Source organism: Ambystoma mexicanum, chromosome 13 (assembly GCF_040938575.1).
Source record: "Ambystoma mexicanum isolate Mex_15411 chromosome 13, UKY_AmexF1_1, whole genome shotgun sequence".
Taxonomy (NCBI): domain Eukaryota; kingdom Metazoa; phylum Chordata; class Amphibia; order Caudata; family Ambystomatidae; genus Ambystoma; species Ambystoma mexicanum.
Window position 1 is genome coordinate 289,402,517 of NC_090938.1, and position 9,218 is coordinate 289,411,734.

Below are 9,218 nucleotides of genomic sequence, written 5' to 3' on the forward strand. Positions count from 1 at the left end.
ATACCATGAGATGTGATATCTCAATGCTTCTAATACCAAACCTGGGACCCGTCCTATAACATGAGATATGATATCCAAATCCTTCCCCTTCCAAAACTGAGACCCTTCCTTTAGCATGAGATGTGATATCCAAATCCTTCCCATTCCAATCCTGAAATCCTTCCTATAGCATGAGATGTGATATCTCAATGTTTGTAATAAAACAACCTGAGACCCTTCCTATAGCAAGAGATGTGATATCCAAATCCTTCCCATTCCAATCCTGAGACCCATCCTATAGCAAGAGATGTGATATCCAAACCCTTCCCATTCCAATCCTGAAACCCTTCCTATAGCATGAGATGTGATATCTCAATGTTTCTAATAAAAAACCTGAGACCCTTCCTATAGCAAGAGATTTGATATCCAAATCCTTCCCATTCCAATCCTGAGACCCTTCCTATAACATGAGATGTGATATCCAAATTCTTCCCCTTCCAAACCTGAGACCCTCCCTTTAGCATGAGATGGGATATCCAACTCCTTCCCATTCCAATCCTGAGACCCTTCCTATACCATGAGATGTGATATCTCAATGCTTCTAATACCAAACCTGGGACCCGTCCTATAACATGAGATATGATATCCAAATCCTTCCCCTTCCAAACCTGAGACCCTTCCTTTAGCATGAGATGTGATATCCAACTCCTTCCCATTCCAACCTGAGACCCTTCCTATAGCATGAGATGGGATATCCAACTCCTTCCAAATCCAATCCTGATACCCTTCCGATAGGATGAGATGTGATATCCCAATGCTTCTACCAAACCTGAGACCCATACTATGGCATGAGATGTGATATCAAACTCCTTCCCATTCCAATCCTGAGACCCTTCCTATAGCTTGAGATGTGATATCCAACTCCTTCCCATTCCAATCCTGAGACCCTTCCTATAGCATGAGATGTGATATCTCAATGCTTATACCAAACCTGAGACCCTTCCTATAGCATGAGATGTGATATCCAACTCCTTCCCATTCCAATCCTGAGACCCTTCCTATAGCATGAGATGTGATATCTCAATGTTTCTAATAAAAAACCTGAGACCCTTCCTATAGCAAGAGATGTGATATCCAAATCCTTCCCATTCCAATCCTGAGATCCTTCCTATAACATGAAATGTGATATCCAATTCCTTCCCATTCCAATCCTGAGACCCTTCCTATGCCATGAGATGTGATATCTCAATGCTTCTAATACCAAACCTGGGACCCGTCCTATAACATGAGATATGATATCCAAATCCTTCCCCTTCCAAACCTGAGACCCTTCCTTTAGCATGGGATGTGATATCCAAATCCTTCCCATTCCAATCCTGAAACACTTCCTATAGCATGAGATGTGATATCTCAATGTTTCTAATACAAAACCTGAGACCCTTCCTATAGCAAGAGATGTGATATCCAAATCCTTCCCATTTGAATCCTGAGACCCTTCCTATAACATGAGATGTGATATCCAACTCCTTCCCATTCCAACCTGAGACCCTTCCTATAGCATGAGAAGGGATATCCAACTCCTTCCCATTCCAATCCTGAGACCCTTCCTATACCATGAGATGTGATATCTCAATGCTTCTAATACCAAACCTGGGACCCGTCCTATAACATGAGATATGATATCCAAATCCTTCCCCTTCCAAAACTGAGACCCTTCCTTTAGCATGAGATGTGATATCCAAATCCTTCCCATTCCAATCCTGAAACCCTTCCTATAGCATGAGATGTGATATCTCAATGTTTGTAATAAAACAACCTGAGACCCTTCCTATAGCAAGAGATGTGATATCCAAATCCTTCCCATTCCAATCCTGAGACCCTTTCTATAACATGAGATGTGATATCCAACTCCTTCCCATTCCAATTATGAAACCCTTCCTATAGCATGAGATGTGATATCTCAATGTTTCTAATAAAAAACCTGAGACCCTTCCTATAGCAAGAGATGTGATATCCAAATCCTTCCCATTCCAATCCTGAGATCCTTCCTATAACATGAGATGTGATATCCAATTCCTTCCCATTCCAAACCTGAGACCCTTCCTATTGGATGAGATGTGATATCCAACTCCTTCCCATTCCAATCCTGAGACCCTTCCTATACCATGAGATGTGATATCTCAATGCTTCTAATACCAAACCTGGGACCCGTCCTATAACATGAGATATGATATCCAAATCCTTCCCCTTCCAAACCTGAGACCCTTCCTTTAGCATGAGATGTGATATCCAAATCCTTCCCATTCCAATCCTGAAACCCTTCCTATAGCATGAGATGTGATATCTCAATGTTTCTAATAAAAGACCTGAGACCCATCCTATAGCAAGAGATGTGATATCCAAATCCTTCCCATTCCAATCCTGAGACCCTTTCTATAACATGAGATGTGATATCCAACTCCTTCCCATTCCAATCCTGAAACCCTTCCTATAGCATGAGATGTGATATCTCAATGTTTATAATAAAAAACCTGAGACCCTTCCTATAGCAAGAGATGTGATATCCAAATCCTTCCCATTCCAATCCTGAGATCCTTCCTATAACATGAGATGTGATATCCAACTCCTTCCCATTCCAACCTGAGACCCTTCCTATAGCATGAGAAGGGATATCCAACTCCTTCCCATTCCAATCCTGAGACCCTTCCTATACCATGAGATGTGATATCTCAATGCTTCTAATACCAAACCTGGGACCCGTCCTATAACATGAGATATGATATCCAAATCCTTCCCCTTCCAAAACTGAGACCCTTCCTTTAGCATGAGATGTGATATCCAAATCCTTCCCATTCCAATCCTGAAATCCTTCCCATAGCATGAGATGTGATATCTCAATGTTTGTAATAAAACAACCTGAGACCCTTCCTATAGCAAGAGATGTGATATCCAAATCCTTCCCATTCCAATCCTGAGACCCATCCTATAGCAAGAGATGTGATATCCAAACCCTTCCCATTCCAATCCTGAAACCCTTCCTATAGCATGAGATGTGATATCTCAATGTTTCTAATAAAAAACCTGAGACCCTTCCTATAGCAAGAGATTTGATATCCAAATCCTTCCCATTCCAATCCTGAGACCCTTCCTATAACATGAGATGTGATATCCAAATTCTTCCCCTTCCAAACCTGAGACCCTCCCTTTAGCATGAGATGGGATATCCAACTCCTTCCCATTCCAATCCTGAGACCCTTCCTATACCATGAGATGTGATATCTCAATGCTTCTAATACCAAACCTGGGACCCGTCCTATAACATGAGATATGATATCCAAATCCTTCCCCTTCCAAACCTGAGACCCTTCCTTTAGCATGAGATGTGATATCCAACTCCTTCCCATTCCAACCTGAGACCCTTCCTATAGCATGAGATGGGATATCCAACTCCTTCCAAATCCAATCCTGATACCCTTCCGATAGGATGAGATGTGATATCCCAATGCTTCTACCAAACCTGAGACCCATACTATGGCATGAGATGTGATATCAAACTCCTTCCCATTCCAATCCTGAGACCCTTCCTATAGCTTGAGATGTGATATCCAACTCCTTCCCATTCCAATCCTGAGACCCTTCCTATAGCATGAGATGTGATATCTCAATGCTTATACCAAACCTGAGACCCTTCCTATAGCATGAGATGTGATATCCAACTCCTTCCCATTCCAATCCTGAGACCCTTCCTATAGCATGAGATGTGATATCTCAATGTTTCTAATAAAAAACCTGAGACCCTTCCTATAGCAAGAGATGTGATATCCAAATCCTTCCCATTCCAATCCTGAGATCCTTCCTATAACATGAAATGTGATATCCAATTCCTTCCCATTCCAATCCTGAGACCCTTCCTATGCCATGAGATGTGATATCTCAATGCTTCTAATACCAAACCTGGGACCCGTCCTATAACATGAGATATGATATCCAAATCCTTCCCCTTCCAAACCTGAGACCCTTCCTTTAGCATGGGATGTGATATCCAAATCCTTCCCATTCCAATCCTGAAACCCTTCCTATAGCATGAGATGTGATATCTCAATGTTTCTAATAAAAAACCTGAGACCCTTCCTATAGCAAGAGATGTGATATCCAAATCCTTCCCATTTGAATCCTGAGACCCTTCCTATAACATGAGATGTGATATCCAACTCCTTCCCATTCCAACCTGAGACCCTTCCTATAGCATGAGAAGGGATATCCAACTCCTTCCCATTCCAATCCTGAGACCCTTCCTATACCATGAGATGTGATATCTCAATGCTTCTAATACCAAACCTGGGACCCGTCCTATAACATGAGATATGATATCCAAATCCTTCCCCTTCCAAAACTGAGACCCTTCCTTTAGCATGAGATGTGATATCCAAATCCTTCCCATTCCAATCCTGAAACCCTTCCTATAGCATGAGATGTGATATCTCAATGTTTGTAATAAAACAACCTGAGACCCTTCCTATAGCAAGAGATGTGATATCCAAATCCTTCCCATTCCAATCCTGAGACCCTTTCTATAACATGAGATGTGATATCCAACTCCTTCCCATTCCAATTCTGAAACCCTTCCTATAGCATGAGATGTGATATCTCAATGTTTCTAATAAAAAACCTGAGACCCTTCCTATAGCAAGAGATGTGATATCCAAATCCTTCCCATTCCAATCCTGAGATCCTTCCTATAACATGAGATGTGATATCCAATTCCTTCCCATTCCAAACCTGAGACCCTTCCTATTGGATGAGATGTGATATCCAACTCCTTCCCATTCCAATCCTGAGACCCTTCCTATACCATGAGATGTGATATCTCAATGCTTCTAATACCAAACCTGGGACCCGTCCTATAACATGAGATATGATATCCAAATCCTTCCCCTTCCAAACCTGAGACCCTTCCTTTAGCATGAGATGTGATATCCAAATCCTTCCCATTCCAATCCTGAAACCCTTCCTATAGCATGAGATGTGATATCTCAATGTTTCTAATAAAAGACCTGAGACCCATCCTATAGCAAGAGATGTGATATCCAAATCCTTCCCATTCCAATCCTGAGACCCTTTCTATAACATGAGATGTGATATCCAACTCCTTCCCATTCCAATCCTGAAACCCTTCCTATAGCATGAGATGTGATATCTCAATGTTTATAATAAAAAACCTGAGACCCTTCCTATAGCAAGAGATGTGATATCCAAATCCTTCCCATTCCAATTCTGAGATCCTTCCTATAACATGAGATGTGATATCCAATTCCTTCCCATTCCAAACCTGAGACCCTTCCTATTGGATGAGATGTGATATCCAAGTCCTTCCCATTCCAATCCTGAGACCCTTCCTATATCATGAGATGTGATATCTCAATGCTTCTAATACCAAACCTCGGACCCGTCCTATAACATGAGATATGATATCCAAATACTTCCCCTTCCAAACCTGAGACCCTTCCTTTAGCATGAGATGTGATATCCAAATCCTTCCCATTCCAATCCTGAGACCCTTTCTATAACATGAGATGTGATATCCAACTCCTTCCCATTCCAATCCTGAAACCCTTCCTATAGCATGAGATGTGATATCTCAATGTTTGTAATAAAACAACCTGAGACCCTTCCTATAGCAAGAGATGTGATATCCAAATCCTTCCCATTCCAATCCTGAGACCCATCCTATAGCAAGAGATGTGATATCCAAACCCTTCCCATTCCAATCCTGAAACCCGTCCTATAGCATGAGATGTGATATCTCAATGTTTCTAATAAAAAACCTGAGACCCTTCCTATAGCAAGAGATTTGATATCCAAATCCTTCCCATTCCAATCCTGAGACCCTTCCTATAACATGAGATGTGATATCCAAATTCTTCCCCTTCCAAACCCGAGACCCTCCCTTTAGCATGAGATGGGATATCCAACTCCTTCCCATTCCAATCCTGAGACCCTTCCTATACCATGAGATGTGATATCTCAATGCTTCTAATACCAAACCTGGGACCCGTCCTATAACATGAGATATGATATCCAAATCCTTCCCCTTCCAAACCTGAGACCCTTCCTTTAGCATGAGATGTGATATCCAACTCCTTCCCATTCCAGCCTGAGACCCTTCCTATAGCATGAGATGGGATATCCAACTCCTTCCAAATCCAATCCTGATACCCTTCCGATAGGATGAGATGTGATATCCCAATGCTTCCACCAAACCTGAGACCCATACTATGGCATGAGATGTGATATCAAACTCCTTCCCATTCCAATCCTGAGACCCTTCCTATAGCTTGAGATGTGATATCCAACTCCTTCCCATTCCAATCCTGAGACCCTTCCTATAGCATGAGATGTGATATCTCAATGCTTATACCAAACCTGAGACCCTTCCTATAGCATGAGATGTGATATCCAACTCCTTCCCATTCCAATCCTGAGACCCTTCCTATAGCATGAGATGTGATATCTCAATGTTTCTAATAAAAAACCTGAGACCCTTCCTATAGCAAGAGATGTGATATCCAAATCCTTCCCATTCCAATCCTGAGATCCTTCCTATAACATGAAATGTGATATCCAATTCCTTCCCATTCCAATCCTGAGACCCTTCCTATGCCATGAGATGTGATATCTCAATGCTTCTAATACCAAACCTGGGACCCGTCCTATAACATGAGATATGATATCCAAATCCTTCCCCTTCCAAACCTGAGACCCTTCCTTTAGCATGGGATGTGATATCCAAATCCTTCCCATTCCAATCCTGAAACCCTTCCTATAGCATGAGATGTGATATCTCAATGTTTCTAATAAAAAACCTGAGACCCTTCCTATAGCAAGAGATGTGATATCCAAATCCTTCCCATTTGAATCCTGAGACCCTTCCTATAACATGAGATGTGATATCCAACTCCTTCCCATTCCAACCTGAGACCCTTCCTATAGCATGAGAAGGGATATCCAACTCCTTCCCATTCCAATCCTGAGACCCTTCCTATACCATGAGATGTGATATCTCAATGCTTCTAATACCAAACCTGGGACCCGTCCTATAACATGAGATATGATATCCAAATCCTTCCCCTTCCAAAACTGAGACCCTTCCTTTAGCATGAGATGTGATATCCAAATCCTTCCCATTCCAATCCTGAAACCCTTCCTATAGCATGAGATGTGATATCTCAATGTTTGTAATAAAACAACCTGAGACCCTTCCTATAGCAAGAGATGTGATATCCAAATCCTTCCCATTCCAATCCTGAGACCCTTTCTATAACATGAGATGTGATATCCAACTCCTTCCCATTCCAATTCTGAAACCCTTCCTATAGCATGAGATGTGATATCTCAATGTTTCTAATAAAAAACCTGAGACCCTTCCTATAGCAAGAGATGTGATATCCAAATCCTTCCCATTCCAATCCTGAGATCCTTCCTATAACATGAGATGTGATATCCAATTCCTTCCCATTCCAAACCTGAGACCCTTCCTATTGGATGAGATGTGATATCCAACTCCTTCCCATTCCAATCCTGAGACCCTTCCTATACCATGAGATGTGATATCTCAATGCTTCTAATACCAAACCTGGGACCCGTCCTATAACATGAGATATGATATCCAAATCCTTCCCCTTCCAAACCTGAGACCCTTCCTTTAGCATGAGATGTGATATCCAAATCCTTCCCATTCCAATCCTGAAACCCTTCCTATAGCATGAGATGTGATATCTCAATGTTTCTAATAAAAGACCTGAGACCCATCCTATAGCAAGAGATGTGATATCCAAATCCTTCCCATTCCAATCCTGAGACCCTTTCTATAACATGAGATGTGATATCCAACTCCTTCCCATTCCAATCCTGAAACCCTTCCTATAGCATGAGATGTGATATCTCAATGTTTATAATAAAAAACCTGAGACCCTTCCTATAGCAAGAGATGTGATATCCAAATCCTTCCCATTCCAATCCTGAGATCCTTCCTATAACATGAGATGTGATATCCAATTCCTTCCCATTCCAAACCTGAGACCCTTCCTATTGGATGAGATGTGATATCCAACTCCTTCCCATTCCAATCCTGAGACCCTTCCTATATCATGAGATGTGATATCTCAATGCTTCTAATACCAAACCTCGGACCCGTCCTATAACATGAGATATGATATCCAAATACTTCCCCTTCCAAACCTGAGACCCTTCCTTTAGCATGAGATGTGATATCCAAATCCTTCCCATTCCAATCCTGAGACCCTTTCTATAACATGAGATGTGATATCCAACTCCTTCCCATTCCAATCCTGAAACCCTTCCTATAGCATGAGATGTGATATCTCAATGTTTGTAATAAAACAACCTGAGACCCTTCCTATAGCAAGAGATGTGATATCCAAATCCTTCCCATTCCAATCCTGAGACCCATCCTATAGCAAGAGATGTGATATCCAAACCCTTCCCATTCCAATCCTGAAACCCGTCCTATAGCATGAGATGTGATATCTCAATGCTTATACCAAACCTGAGACCCTTCCTATAGCATGAGATGTGATATCCAACTCCTTCCCATTCCAATCCTGAGACCCTTCCTATAGCATGAGATGTGATATCTCAATGTTTCTAATAAAAAACCTGAGACCCTTCCTATAGCAAGAGATGTGATATCCAAATCCTTCCCATTTGAATCCTGAGACCCTTCCTATAACATGAGATGTGATATCCAACTCCTTCCCATTCCAACCTGAGACCCTTCCTATAGCATGAGAAGGGATATCCAACTCCTTCCCATTCCAATCCTGAGACCCTTCCTATACCATGAGATGTGATATCTCAATGCTTCTAATACCAAACCTGGGACCCGTCCTATAACATGAGATATGATATCCAAATCCTTCCCCTTCCAAAACTGAGACCCTTCCTTTAGCATGAGATGTGATATCCAAATCCTTCCCATTCCAATCCTGAAATCCTTCCTATAGCATGAGATGTGATATCTCAATGTTTGTAATAAAACAACCTGAGACCCTTCCTATAGCAAGAGATGTGATATCCAAATCCTTCCCATTCCAATCCTGAGACCCATCCTATAGCAAGAGATGTGATATCCAAACCCTTCCCATTCCAATCCTGAAACCCTTCCTATAGCATGAGATGTGATATCTCAATGTTTCTAATAAAAAACCTGAGACCCTTCC